This window comes from Orbicella franksi, chromosome 4 (assembly GCF_964199315.1).
Source record: "Orbicella franksi chromosome 4, jaOrbFran1.1, whole genome shotgun sequence".
Classification (NCBI taxonomy): Eukaryota; Metazoa; Cnidaria; class Anthozoa; order Scleractinia; family Merulinidae; genus Orbicella; species Orbicella franksi.
Window position 1 is genome coordinate 26,851,190 of NC_138148.1, and position 16,111 is coordinate 26,867,300.

Consider the following 16,111-nt stretch of genomic DNA (forward strand, 5'->3'; position numbering starts at 1 on the left):
AACAGGCAGACCCCCCCTAAGTTTAGTGGCATGCCTGTTAACTAGCTAGGTGTAGCTAAGCGCATTGACCACTATAAACAACAACATTTGAACATTTTTTGGGGGAGCTGAGTACTCGATGGGACTATCTTACTAATGCCATGTTCCGTTGTTAGTAAAGTACTGCCTAAACATTAATAAACATGCTACGGTAAAGACTGTGTGAAACCAACGGCTATTATATTGTAACGAAACAGATAGAGTGATTGCGCGAGATAAAGTGTTTGACGGTTGAGTTGATAAATTTATTTATACACGGCGAAATTCTTTCAGCATAATTTAAACGTATAATATCTTATTCTACACTATAACTAACAATTAATATAGTATTATAAGAATAAAAACCTATTATAACACTAAAGTCTCATTAAAAACTGTGATGACACAGTTTACCTCTAAATTTGCTTAAAGAAACTTAAGATCGGAGATCGTGAAAAAGGCTTTTCCAGAATATCATAGTACCCCTGTATGAAAAACTTCTCTTTAAATATTTGGTGCAGGGCTGTGAAGGAGCCAATTTATTCTAAGCATTCCTCAGTCGATACGAAGTAATACCATTTCGAGATACGAATCGAGAATTTCAGGGGTCGTTCCATGTAAAGTTTTGAACATCATGACAGAGGTGGCTACTAGCCTTTGATGACTAAGTTTTTGCCAGCCGAGTGCCTGTAACAGCTTATCGATATTGTCATGCATAGAGATTACTTCGTAGAAAGTGCGACGTACGGATTTTTATTTACGAGTTGCAAAACTTTGGAAAACGAACCGAGTGAGCGCAACAATCGAGCCAGTGAGTTTTCCAAAGCTGTGCAAATAGTGAATAAAGATCTGTACAAAGCACTTTCTATGCTGCAATTTGTTTAAATTTGTGTATTATATTTATAACGAGAATTAAACATATCATTTAAATCAGTTTAGTTTTGCCGATACCATAAGCTTACATGCGGAACAGCAACAAATTCGACTGATCTAAATGACGGAGCGTAATAAAAAACAAATCCCCTTTCCAGTCCAGCAACAGGCAGAAAAAAACCTACACAAGCCTAAATATAATATATAAATTTGGCCAAGCCTAAAAGTGGAGCTCCTAATTAAACAATTAAACCTTATTATCCAACTGCAACGAATACCGTACAAATAACAGAACAAATATACAGCGATATGGTATAGTTATTAAGACAGTAGAAAACCTGTTTGCCTTACAGGTCGGCGCGCGCGCGCAACACTGTCACACTCCCCCTCTTTCATTGATTAATTTATTGACTACAGCAGTTGGATAATAAATTTCTTATTAGATGATTTGGTGTACAAATATACAGCAATACTACACACCAAAACATCTAATAAGATGCATATAAATAAAAAGAGGATATTTTTCCCTGGATCAGAAACTCAAAAAAATGATCAATTGTGAGCATATGATTGTTCAATGTGTGGTTTCACTATTTTTTCTAATCACATTTTAACGAACCATACATAATCGTAGAAACTCTTACTCTCCGGCCATTTCAGCTTGAGTAAAAATAAAAAAAAACAAACAAACTGCGGTCACAAACATAACAAAACAACGCATGTTGTAAAAACCTTGATTTGAGAACTTAACGTTTCGTATGCTTCTACATACATCATCAGAAGTGTAAAACGGTTAGCTGCATCGAATTACAATAAATTTAAACGAGAAGACTAATACGTGATTTGCAACCAGCATTCAATGAAAATGTTGGCAGTGAGAAACTTCTTCTCTACTAGCCATTTATATGTTTTTTTTTTCCCAGCAGATTTTAAGTCTGTTTATTTTCATTTATATCCATTGTCATTTCTTTCCCTATTAGGTACCGGTTTTCCTTATTAGATACCAGTCTTCTCGTTTAAAATGAATATTTAGCCCTGGCTTGAAACCCAATCAATATGCAGATAGATTATATACGTAAGTAACCAAATAAATAATTTGGATTGATTCGCTCTTTGTAATCACGAAGATATATATACTTAGATATAACATACTGCTTGCAAAACTAAATCGAAAACTTCAGACGACATCCCACATTTAAATTCTATCCTCCAGCCATAAAAGGACTCTCTTTCGGGAACTGAGGCACTGGTGGATCATTTTCAGCCAAATCTTTATTCCCCATTTGAGAAGTAGAGCAGCTGATTTCTGGGACTGTCTCGCTCCAAAGAGCTTTGCCCGTCACAATGTTTTTCGAAAAGACAATTTAGGCTGCCGCTGGCTTTCACTTCTTCTTCAAATGCAAAATGGTGATCACGCGGAGGACACAAAGGGCTTGAATCGCTTTCAAAATTACTTCTCCTGCCGCCCTTTTGAAATATTGCTTGGTAATTTTTCTTGTATTCCTGCTGTACAGTTCAGGTTGATAACAGTGGGCGACAAAGTTCCACTTGAGAGCGTGCGCTAGTCCAGCGTGGTACAATGAAATATAGAACTTACCTGCTGTTCTCTAGATACAATGTACCCGGTAAACTAAACCTACTACAGTTGAGATCCATTGTGTTTAAAGGTTTTGTATGTAAAGCTCGAGTGAAAAGAAACTATAAGCAGTTTTTAAAAAAGGGATGCAAATTATGTTGATTGCATTAAATTTCCATTAGGCTAGATTTATAAATAGCGCAAAAATAGTGTATTTAAAATCTGTTTTTGTGGGGGTTTCAGCCTCCACTATGCTACCGTCGGCGGTATTTATTTGTCTACGTGTAGCGTATCGTTAGGTTTTCTGGGAGGAATTGAGTAGGCTTATATGACGTGAGCGTTCGATACGGCGACCATCGTTGTTTTGAGTACATGTAATATTTTCCACAGGTTACCGTCGCGAGTTGGTTGCAGTTTTAAAAGTAAGTTATTTTCCATTTCTAAATTGCTTTGCCTCGTTTTTGTTACATATCATCATTCTTTCCGCACTTCCGTCGAGAACTGTGCACTCTTTGTTATTTCACTTATACCTTCGTGAGAAAATTTCTCCGGCGACTATACTATATTAATTATTAGTTATAGCGTAGACTAAGATATTATACGTTTAAATTATGCTGAAAGAATTTTACCGTGTATAAATGCATTTATCAACTCCGGCTCGTGTTCAGTGTGGATAGTACGGGTGTCAGTTACTGGACTCTACTGTTCACGTAAATCGTATACATGTACTTGGACTGTGCGGTCATTTTAAGCAGCTGTGAATGCAGTCAAACTGCTGAACTTACATGTACTGGAGCTGTTTTTTAACTACATGACAATATTAACTGCGAGTATGGGGACATCAGTTGAACAATATCGGTCGAGGAAGCGAAGGATGCCTTATCACATGTTCAACGGGGGTGGATTCTTACCACTTCTTAGCTAAATGTGTTTTACTTGACAACATTTAAATTCTGGACATGTACAGAAATGATGGGCTACATTTTGTCTACATCCCATTGTTTGTAAGGGGAAGTGAATGATGTGGAGAACAATCCAGGCCCTGCAGTATTTAATAACACTAATCCAACAACCAATGTGTCTGCTAGCCACAAGTCAAGGAACTGACAGAAGCACACTTTGGTGAACGTTGGTAAGCAGTGTGTTGCAAATTATGTTCGCTTGATTATTGTTAAAATTTACAATAAAATAGAAGACACTGTTCTCAGAATATACTTATTGGATCGAGCCTATACAGTTCTTCAAGGTATTGATTCAGCATAAAAATGAGTATTTGCTGTTAACTTTTACAGTGAGGTTAACTGATATTCCAGGAATAGTTTCGGTTTTTGCCAGAATGTACATTCAATGCAACGTGATGCAATTTAATACATCGGTCATATTCTTACTCCTGATATCAAACAATGCCCAATATATGTCTCTTAAAAATTTACTTGCAGAAGCTTTTTCAAATAATTTTCTCAAACCCATCAATAACTCATCAAGTTTAAACAATATGTGAGCATAAGAACCTGGTAAACCAGAGTGAAGCACACTGAGCAATGTGGAACACTCCTTTAGACATAATTTTGATGCTTGTCATGTAGCAATGACTTTTTATCAAGTTCCAGCTGGTAAACCTGTACTGTATACTTTTCACGTGAGCCGTTGGAAGCTCTATTACACAATTCTTTATACAACTGCATGTTAACAGCCACTTGAAGATTAATATTGAATCGAGAAACAAACATGGATGCACTCCTCTATCCAGAAATTATTATGCAAACTACTAGTCAATCATCAACATAAATTTTTAACATCACATGGATCTACATGTGTCAAAAGAAGCATGCAGACTGTATGAACAATATGTTTTTTTTGTATTGTTTTTACTGCATTTACAGTAACATTTTACCACATTTTGCATCATCTTAAAGCTGGCAATCAACAAAAGAGCCTACATCCTGTATGCAAATTGATTATTCTTATTCCACGCGACAATATTTCTTTCCAGTCATGACAAAACGTATTCAGAACTTCAGTGGAATCGACACCGTTGACAAGGTGTCTATTTGGGACCAACTGTTTAATTCTCAGTTGCTGACTTTATTATGTAACTGGCTTAGATATTACAGCAAACTCTCTTGACAGTACATGTACAAGTTAATTTGATATCTGTAAACAGTCGTCAGTAAAATTAATAACAACTTACCTACGTTGTTACCTAATAATCAATATTACCTTATTCATTTACATTTATACCTTTATCTTTCTAGTGATGGCCTATTCACTCGTAGTACTTTAACTCCCGAATACTGACGTTTAAAACTGGCTTTCCAACTGAATGGAATAAAAGTAAATCTAAGCCCGCACAAGTACGCTTTGCGGACCCATTTTTAAGATAGACATTGCTGTCATTATTTAAAACTGCTATTTAAGTAGTATACTCACCTAATTAAAACTTAAAATATGTTTAAAACAGACTGTTTTGGCTGTATTTTAAAACTTAATATAAATCTCGAATAGGTTTTAAGCGTCCTATTTAAAACAAGTTTTACGGTCTTGACACTTTTTGTCAACTACATTTTAAACATCCTATTTAAAGACTATTATTACACTGATAATTTGTAAAATACTTTTTAAACCTACAGCCATTGCCGCATAACATTCAAAACAGGGTTTAACTAGCATTTTAAAACTGTTTAAAATTTTTGTGGCCATAGTATTAAAATAGACTTTAAATCTCTCCCCTATTTCAACCCCGTTTTAAGCTCAAACTACATTAAAAACAGAATGAAAATCATTCCAATGTCATGAAATATGTTTTCACTATACTTGAAATACATTACAAACAAGACGCAAAATTTTCAATTTCTTACAAAATAACACAAAAATACCCTATAGTGAATTCAAAATACTGTTTAAATCTTCAAAATACATTCAAAACAGTTTAAAATCAGTTCAAAAATACAGCTGGTTTGGTAAGGGTAATTTCATTCATTTATTTTTTTGTGTCCCATGTTCTTGTTGTCTTTTTTCTTGTGTAATTTTCTTTTTTGTCACTTGTAGTATAACGTAAGCTACCGATGTAAACTAAACAGCCATTTGTTAATTTTTTAGCCTACTTTTTTACAAATTGATATAAGTCGCTAAATGGGAACAAAAATGTGAAAGGAAAAAAAAATCGAAAACCCAGTACCTGATCAGCGGTCAACTTCAAAAAAAGAAAAAACGCGACCTCGACAAGCTCTTGACCTGAGCCCGCGATATGGTCACGTGATGCTGGTCAGCGGATACCTTGTTTTGACAGCTATCAATTAGTTATAATATGGATGTTCAATATCAAAGATGTAGCTATGGTAATGGTGCTACTCTTGTTTTTCAAGGCATGGGGCTTGGCGTACGGACGTACGGAGGTACGTACCGACAGTCACGTGACAACCAAGCTACTGGAGATCGATGGCTTACCAAATTTTCTAAGGTATGGGGCTCCACTCGCGCGCCTTCGGCTCGCAGGAGCTCCGCTAATACGGGAGAATTCGTAAATAAAAATGGTGAAGTCTTTTCGCTCGTCCCTAATCACCGTCAGATTCAATCATGTCAGGGCGGAAAAAGGCCGGGCAGTGAAACGGGCAGTCCACTCTTGGTCCAATGTGTGATGCGGAAAAGGACTGGCACGGGCGCTCCTTCCGCGCTTCCGGTGCGATTGATGACTGCCAAAAATCTCCTTTCAACGAACCAGAAGTTTTCTTTCTTTTGTTTTGAGCCACCAGTGGCGTATTTTTAAAGGCGTTTTTGTGCTTTTAGCACACAACTCATTACTATTTTGTCTGTTGGAATATCCCTTAAGTATTTTCGTCGTAAGCTGCTCAAATTTGAGTGTAGTAAAACAGTGTCGAATGCAGGCATGTCCCGCTTATCATGAACAAGTTGTGTTCCGCTTCTTCTTTTACGAGAACTCCACGTTACTCCACTCTAAATTTTATATATGTTGAAGATCAACAGTTTTTTCAAAACATAGCAAAAAATTAGCTGGATATATTTGGATATAGCATCGTTTAATAACTTTAAAGTTTCCCTCTTCTTGCCACACGCTTGCAAGGATTTCGCCATAAAGTCTATCACGACCGAAAAGTAATAAAATTTTGCTTGTTTGAGTTCCCCCTCAATTGCAAACAACACGGATGCTTCATCAAGGCATAAGAACCTTCGTCTGTAAATACTGCTCAGTTTTGTTTGCGTAAAAATCCAATTAAGGTGGCCGAACACAGTTTCTAAGTGCCTATGCCTAATTCACCATTACTTTTAAACTATTTATGTTTTGGCGCCCGTTTTTTGCAGGAGTCAAGGTTAACCACAGAAGGGTTTATTCTCGCATTTTGGCTAAGGTGTGTGCTGTTGCCATGGCAACGGGGCTGGTTAAAAACAAGGCTTAAAAAATGGTTTTTGTTTATTTAAAAAAAATCCAGTCGTTAGATTTTTTTCATCATTTGCCCATTACAAATTGACATTAAATCTCTTCTGTCAACCTGTTCTAGTAAAATTTTGACATAGACGATTTTCGTAATTCGCCGTAAATCGTTTTCACTGCATGTCCTGTATTATTAAATATCACCTATGTCAAAATTCAATTTTTTTGTGATAGATCATTCACGTGGTCTCTGAACTATTTTCTTGACAAATTTCTTGAAATTCTAACGACTGGATCGTTAGAAATCGGCAAGTTTCTGCGAAAGCAATCGGTCTCAATTTTTCGAGCAACTGCGCATGTGCTGCAGTTTAACTGGGTTCTTTCGGTAACAAAGAAAAAGCTGAGAATTGCTGCCTTCTTTGCATCGTTACCTTTTCTAATATATCTTCGTAATGAAAGACTAAAGCCATCAATACACTGCGCTCAAATATAGAAAAAATCTGCTCAGATAGTGCGGGTTTTGAGTAAATAAAATGATCGCTCTATTGACGGGATGTTTGTTTTTACAATCCTTGTGCGCGCGCTGAATTGCATCAGCAAAAGCGAGCGCGAAAACTGTATTATAACATAACTAAAGCAAAGCGGCGCTCTGATTGGTTAATTTAGCGTCTACTATTTGCCCATGGGTGTACGCTGCTGACGTGTGTGCTAATGTTTACAAAGCAAATCTTTTGACAGACATTGTTTCCAAAGTAATGGCCGACGTTCTTCTTCCAGAAATGCGAAACTGTCTTCACAGTTGTCTGAAGATGAAACTTTATCGAGTTACTGGTGTGCAGTCGGTTGTCATGAATGAATTTTCGCGCGCTTGTTTTCTCTTGTCACGAACATTTTTTTGTGATGTAGCTCAATAAAAGGACTTCTGTTGTTCCAATGTCTCAAGGTTATGTTATAAAACAAATGGTAAACGCCATAGCGTGCACTATTGAGTTATGGATGCACTTGGGAGGTTTGCTAAGCACTCAAGAAGCTAGAGTCGCACTCGGCTATCGCCTCGTGCGACTCTTACGCTTCTTTCGTGCTTAGCAACCTCCCGCGTGCATCCATAACTCAATAGTGCACGCTGTGGCGTTTACCATTTGTTAATTTGGCCACCTTAAGGTCATTCCTCACATTTGATGAAACGTTTGAGAAAACGTTATTTTTTCTGTAGGTTCTAATTGCACATTGTTATTCATCAGTACTGTTGTTGCATCTCCTGTTTTCTCAATTCTAAAATTCGGTAGTTTTATTGGGCTTTTCTCGTGGATCATTTCATCGAAGTTTTCCTGTCTATTTCCGAGGAGGAACACTCCTCTTACTAAGCCATCGGCCGTTCGTATTGACATGTTGAAGTAAGATGTTTTGCTCTTTTTTTGGGAGACACGTCATGTAAGAAACCAACAATTTCTTTGTTTCCTTCGTCCATTGCCTGAAAATGCAAACATAACCTTTTAGTATGTTTTTTTAGCAATACAAACGATATCAAAATGACAGGTAACATGTGTAGTATTTCATTGAAAGAATAATAATAACAACAACCATAACAGCTACAACAAAATGTAAAGTTAATGAAATTTACTGACAAACTGGTGTTATTGTCCACGTTTTGCTCAGGACCTGGATTTTATTCAGCATCACCTGATCTCAAAAGTTTTATTTTTGATACACAATATCTTTTGGCAAGGCAAGTTGATTTTAGAATTTTACCTGAACAAGGGCTACTAGTTTGTTCTTTTACTTGTGACACTGAGATTCTTTGCTGCCAATCTTTTTAAATATTTGAAAAAGTTAGCAAAAAAACAAACAAACAAACAAAAAAAAACGGTTGCATCTGTTAAGATATCTTATACCATAATTTATAGTCAACCACCGAGACGTACAATTTGGAAAATTTAGGGGTATAAACTTAAGCTTGCATCTAGCTTTTCCCTTTTTCATAACATTTATGACCTTTTTAAAAGGAACTCTAGAGGGTTCTCGGTATCTATGTCGTTGAACTTGTTCAACTAACCTGGATTGTTTCCCAGGGAAATATTTATGGAATTCTCTGAATGGCGGCACGCCAACAATGGAACTGAGCTCACTCATCAAACCTAACAACCAGGGTGGAAAAAGGCCGGGCGGTGAAACGGGCAGTCCGCTCTTGGTCCAATGTGTGATGCGGAAAAAGACTGGCACGAGCGCTCCTTCCGCGCTTCCGGTGAAATTAATGGCTGCCAAAAATCTCCACTCGACGAACCGGAAATCAACTTTTCTTTCTTTATTTTTGAGCCACCAGTGGTTTATTTTCAAAAGCCTTTTTGATGCTTTAGACCCAAAAGTCAGTACGTTTATGTCTGTTGTAATGATGCTTAAGTAGTTTCGTCGTAGGCTACCCAAATTTGAGTGAAGTAAGACTGTGTCGAATGCAGGTATGTCCCGCCTATCATGACCAAGTCGTGATCCGCTGCTTCTTTTACGAGTACTCCACATTACTCCACTCTAAATTTTACATATGTTGAAGATCGGTAGCTTTTACATACCATAGTAAAAAAACCAGCTGGATATATTTGGATATAGCAGCGTTTCAGAACTTCAAAGTTTCCCTCCTCTTGCCACACGCTTGCAAGGATTTCGCTATAGAGTCTATCGCGAACGAAAAGTAATAAAATTTTGCTTGTTTGAGTTTCGTCTGAATTGCAAGCAACACGTGATGCCTCATCAAGGCATAAGGACTTTCGTCTGTAAATACTGCTCAGTTTTGTTTCTGTAAAAATCCAATTAATCGCTGGTTGTCGATGAAAAGGAGCGCCCGGCGATCCGTGTTTTATAGCTAAACATGACAAATTGAACTTCAATTACGCTCTTTCGTGTGAAAACGTACATCGAACTCAAACAATATCTCTAGCTTTATATATGTTTGACTGATTTGACAAATATTTGAGAGCATATTAGAAGTTTAGCTGGAAATGTGGGAAAACAGCAGAGATATTAAATCAGCAAAATTACGGTAGCACTTTTCAATCAACCCGAATAACAATTTCATTTTGCTGTTTGAGGTCTCAAAACTCCTTGCCTTCTTCATTTTCGCAGTATAAAATTTCACTGTGAAGAAACCGTGGTCTTAGTAGCCTTTTAGCGTTGGCAAAAATTATCGCATCATCTCAGCAGAAAAGATGGCGAAAAAAATACTTTGACAAGATTTTATATTGAGAAATAAAACACCGACTCGGACTTGAAAGTGCACGCCCTACATTGTGCAAATTAGCTACTTGTACCCGTCAGACTTTCCTGCTCGCCAAACAAGTGACAAACAGAAACAATAAGAAACTGTATGGTTGGCCATTCGTTTCAAAAATTACGACAGGGTATACGTGGGTGTTTCTGCCGCGTATACTTGTTTACATACGTTACGTATGGGCTTTAAGCTCATATATACCACCATTTAGATCGCGTATATACGCATTTTTAAAGGGCCACACATTTGCGTAAATTCAAGCGCGGGGAAAACAGGACTTCATATTTCGCGCTGTAAGATCTGCTCGCGCCAGTTGTACAAGCAATCGTTTGCATTTCTTCTGACTTGCGAATAAAAGTTATGAAACTCTTTACTCTGGTATCGCCGGTTAATTTGTGCGTTTCTCAGAACAATCAGAATAATGCTTAATCATAACTAAAATCTGTTTTCGATCAGTTTTATGGTTGGCCATTCGTTTCAAAATTACGACAGGGTATACGCGGGTTTTTCTGCCGCGTTTACTTGTTTACATACGTTACGTATGGGCTTTAAGCTCATATATACCACCATATAGATGGCGTATATACGCATTTTTAAAGGGCCACACATTTGCGTAAATTCAAGCGCGGAGATATGCGAAATAAATGCCCAAATATACGCGTCCTACAAGGAACCATATATACGCGTGCTAAAATGCGCGTATATGCGGGTCTCGTAAATTACGTTGTATATGCCAGCACGAAATGTGCCTTTTAAGAGAGTGGCTGTTCATGTATGATAGCAATGAAAATTACTTTAACCAGGAATCGTCAATATGGCGGCAGTGGCGAAATGCCTTGTCTTGCTCCTTCTGCTATTTAATGTTTGTTACTGCAGCTCTCCAGTGACTGAACTTCTAGAAACAGTTATGCGTGTTTTGAATGACTGTTCAAGATTTTATCCTAACGCTAATCGTCGAGAAGTTGCTGTGGATTACTCTGTACATCGTTTAGTGGCCTGCGTAGCTTGGCGGTTTTTAGGCAATTTGAACGCTAAGAAAGCGGCGAAGCCGCGATAACGAGCGCCAAATGCGGCGTAGGCACGAGGAGCCTGGGAGGTTCCTGCTCGTTTTCGCGGCTTTGTCGCTTTGTGCACTCGCGCTCAAATTGCTTAAAAAATTGCTAAACCGCCAAGCTACGCAGGCTAATCCGTTAGTTGATTCATTGGACAGAGGTACCAAGGCGAATGCTGAGAGGATACGGCCTCTAGGATCGCTGGTGAGACAAATGCAATATTTGCTACTTAGATGGGAAATGTTTGCATTAAGAGCAGTTTCATGCACCTCAGTGTACTCCCATAAGGGCTTTGCCAAGTGCATCAGCTTCTAAAGGAAGAGTGGGTCGTCCAGCCCATGATATATCAATACCTCAAGGGGAGTTTTAGGAAACAGAATGCGACTTTAGTGTAAGTCCTATTGGGTCTTCACCAGATAATTCATCTGGTTGGGTGTTATCATCAAATGTGTCCTTGACAGCTAGTATTTCCAGTATTACCAGGAGCCATAATCGGGGACGGAGACCGTAAGCGCGCGCCATATCTAGTATTGGGGCTGTCCCCATGATATGGGACAATAATTCTATTTTTAGAACAAATTGCGCCATCGCCTGCGGCACACGCGCGTACATGCTGCGAGGATTTTTGCGGATGTCGCGCGGGGGAAATGGAGTCCGAAATTCCCGACATTTTTCATGTTTTGGCCCACAACCCAGCGCATTTGCGTCTGTTGGAATTTTGCTTAAGTATTTTCGTCGTAAGCCGCTCCAGTTTGAGTGAAGTAAGACAGTGTCGAATTTAGGTATGTTCCGCTTTTAGCAGAGATATATATCGCTGACCAAGTTGTGTCCCGACGCATGCTTCTTTTACGTGAGCCGTACATTACCCCACTTTAAATTTCACATATGTTGAAGATTAACAGCTTTTCCATTACACAGCAAAAAACTAGCTGGATACATTTAGATATAGCAGAGCTTCAGGACTTCATAGTTTCCTAGCTCTTCTTGCCACTCGCTTGCGAGGAATTTGCCAGTCTATCGCGACCGAAAAGTAAAACAAAATTTGCTAGTTTGAGTTTCGCCTGAATTCAACGCTTGATGTTTCATCAAGGCCCAATAACTTAACGTTCGTAGATACTACTCAGTTTTATTCGCGTAAAAATCCAGTAAATTCTCTGTTGTCGATGAACGAGAGCGCCCGCCGATGCGTGTTTTGTACAGTTAGTAAACATGACAAATTGTACTTCCGCCGCACTTTCGTGTGAAAGCGGCGTACATCGAACTCAAACAATAACTCTATAGTTTTTAAATATGTTTAAGATTGATAAATGTTTGAGAACATATTAAAAGCTAAGCTGAAAATATGCGAATAAAGCAGAAATAATCGGCAAAGTATGAAATGTACGATGACGCTTTCTTTAATCATCTTCGAATAACGATTTCGATTTTGTTGATCGAGTTATCAAAACTCCTTGTCTATTGTCATTTTTGCAGTGTAAAACTTCACTATGCTTATGTTGAAGAAACACACATGATATTCGTAGCCTTTTTTGCGTTCGTGAAATTTGTTGCAGCATCTCAGCACAAAAGATAACGAAAGAAATCTTTGTCAAGATTTGTTGACAATTGAAAACACCGACTCGGCCTTAAAAGTGCACGAGCTGCACTATGCAAATGAGCTAATTGTACGCGTCAGACTTTCAAAAACTTTTGGAAACTCACCAAACAAGCAGAAACAATAAGAAACCATCAAAGCAGGTTTTGGTTATGATTAACCATTGTCTGAGAAACTCACAAATTAACTCCATACCAGAGTAGAGAGTTTTCTTGCTATATTCTTAAGTCGGAAGAAACGAAAAAACATACGCGTAAGCTTACAACTAGCGCGAGCAGATCTTATTATCCATTCCCAGCGATTGAAGTCTTGTTTTTGACCCTGAAAAACCCACCTTTTCCGTTAGCTCAGAGCATAAAACTACATATAAGCGCCCTGGTTCGTATTCCCTGCCTTATTCCCTGCCTACACTGTGAAAAATACGCAAGATAATCTCTCAAGGTCTCTCAACTCTCACTATTTGATCACGCAACGTGACAACATCCACGCAAGAGCCCCCGACATGTGTGTGGATCCGACGATGACATGTGCGTGGATATGACGTCAGGATGGCGCAGTTTGTTCTAAAAATAGAAAAATTGTCCCATATCATAGGTGCGCGCGGATCCCAAGACTTACGGCCTCCGTCCCCGATTATGGCTCCTGATATTACATATATCTTGTAAAATCACTGCGTTCACCTATATTGGTTGTGCGTACAGCATGGTTATTCCATGCCTCAACTAGGAGTTTTAACTGGTTGTTAATCATTTCTGGAAAGAAATATGTAATACAAACAGAACAGATCGATTATGCTGGTCGATTCCAGGATGCCATTTTCTTCCATCTGGTAGAACAGAGTGTAGTAGAACTGACCGACTTCAATAAAGACTTCTCTCCAGAGACGTTCAATTCAGTGGTTGTGTACAGACAACCCAGCAATTTTGCTTCCCCTATTAAATCCCCTGTGCCATAGCATAGCCCTTCCGACCTCTGAATTTTCATCCCCTTCGTCTGAACACACTCTAGAGGTCAATCTATAACTTTGCACAGCAGCTAAGAACAGAGCGAGCCCAGTAGCAGCAGAATTTTTTGTTGCACAACTCAAAGTCTAAAGCCCTGTCAAAACCACCATGTATAACAAACCTCCAACTGATAAGGCAGTGTAGTCCATCGATGTGCCAGAGAGAATTAGGTCCCCTGACGCCTTGTGATGGTATTGAACCACCTCAAATCAGACCCTGCTGGGTCAGTTTGAAAAAAACTTTCCCTTACACGCTGACGCTGAACATAGATGTTTCTACTTGGCAAATGACCCAGCATGATACTGATACCAGAATTGGAAAACCCACGTCAGTCTTATTTCTCGAATCATCTGGGCCGGGTTGTTCGAAAGCCGGTTAACGCTAACCCAGGATTAAAAGTCAACCCAGATATAAATTTTTCTCTATAAAACTGTTTTCCACTGCTTATGCTTTGTGTAGTTTGAGATTACTCAAGTTCAAAACTGAACTGCAAACATTTCCCATCTATGTAGTAAGTATTGAATTTGTCTCACCAGCAATTCGAGAAGCAGAATTCTCTCCGCATTCGCTTGGGCACCTCTGTCCTAAACGGTGAACAGAATCCAGAGCAACCTCACGACGAACGATCAAGTTCTCTGCCATGTTACGATTACCGTGGGGATAAAATCTTGAACAGTCATTCAAAACACGCATAACTGTTTCTAGAAGTTCAGTCACTGGAGAGCTGCAGTAACAAACATTAAATAGCAGAAGGAGCAAGACAAGGCATTTCGCCACTGCCGCCATATTGACGATTCCTGGTTAAAGTAATTTTCATTGCTATCATACATGAACAGCCACTCTCTTAAAAGGCACATTTCGTGCTGGCATATACAACGTAATTTACGAGACCCGCATATACGCGCATTTTAGCACGCGTATATATGGTTCCTTGTAGGACGCGTATATTTGGGCATTTATTTCGCATATCCCCGCGCTTGAATTTACGCAAATGTGTGGCCCTTTAAAAATGCGTATATACGCCATCTATATGGTGGTATATATGAGCTTAAAGCCCATACGTAACGTATGTAAACAAGTAAACGCGGCAGAAAAACCCGCGTATACCCTGTCGTAATTTTGAAACGAATGGCCAACCATAAAACTGATCGAAAACAGATTTTAGTTATGATTAAGCATTATTCTGATTGTTCTGAGAAACGCACAAATTAACCGGCGATACCAGAGTAAAGAGTTTCATAACGTTTATTCGCAAGTCAGAAGAAATGCAAACGATTGCTTGTACAACTGGCGCGAGCAGATCTTACAGCGCGAAATATGAAGTCCTGTTTTCCGGAAACCTGAAAAACTCACCTTTTCCCATTACCTCAGAACAAAAATGCACCAAAAACCTTCCTTCTTCATACAGAAGGGAGTTTCGTGGAATTTCTTTAGAAATCTAAGTTCTAGTGTAAGTACGCGGAATCTGGTCGTTTTATTAGACCCCAGTCTACTGCATCACACCTTTTTGCTCGGACCCGCTCGTTTCACCGCCCTACATATAAGCGCCCTGCTAACAACTGTAGGAAAAGATCTGTTAAAAACGATCCTTAGATAATAGTTATCACAAATAATACTAGTTTTAGGTTTGCCTTGTCGGTATAATATCGCCACAGATTTAGCAAATGTCTGGGCAGTGATATTGGTCTTTTCACTTTAGCGGTGAAGTATCTCCTACCAAATTTACTATTAAAATAGGGCATATGTAATCCCTCAGTGGGCTTTGTAATCCCCAAAAGGGGCTCAATAAGTTCCGTAACGGGCTTTTCTCTCCCCAAATGGGGCTCATAAAGCTTATTTTGTGTCCAAGGCACGGACGGTGATTCTGTTGGCGCCGAGAGATCCTCCATCGATCTTCGACTTTGAAGCATCTTTCGAAACCTTTCACTCGGCCAGACTGACATGTAATGCGAATGCTGTGGCAAATTGAGAATACACTTTTTAAAAAATCCCGTGATCAAAGACGAAAACGAAAAGATCACTCACCTAGCAGGAATTTAGCAAGCAATAATCACAAAGATTTCAGCTTTCCTTCGAAAAGCCGTCCGAAATCACATGGTTATTAGAGGATTTGACGTTCTCGTTTTCTCGTATTTGATAGGTTCCGAGTCTCCCCCGAAATCTGTCGTTTGCCACGACTTACTTTCTTTGTTCTTTTCTCGTGTCCGATTGGTTGAATTATTCCCTTGAGGAGCGAATTTCTACCCGAAAGTATTACAGGCTGAGAATATATCATGTAACTCGCATGTAATGGAATCCGCGGTGAAACGTCAAGAGTAAATCCGAGATCTAATCGTACATGAAGT

General features: G+C 38.8%; 1 protein-coding gene and 1 pseudogene across 1 annotated transcript in view; one reads left to right on the plus strand and one right to left on the minus strand.

The window, feature by feature from the left end:
• Nucleotides 1-8,026: 8,026 nt before the first annotated feature.
• Nucleotides 8,027-16,041, minus strand: LOC145485674 (uncharacterized; annotated as a pseudogene).
• The window catches only part of LOC145485256 (uncharacterized), a 1,822-nt gene continuing 1,751 nt past the window's right edge, over nt 16,041-16,111 (plus strand). Inside the window, exon 1 of the mRNA XM_081463959.1 lies at nt 16,041-16,111. This exon is cut by the window's right edge and continues 498 nt beyond it. The gene's annotated coding sequence lies outside the window, so the exon portion shown is untranslated.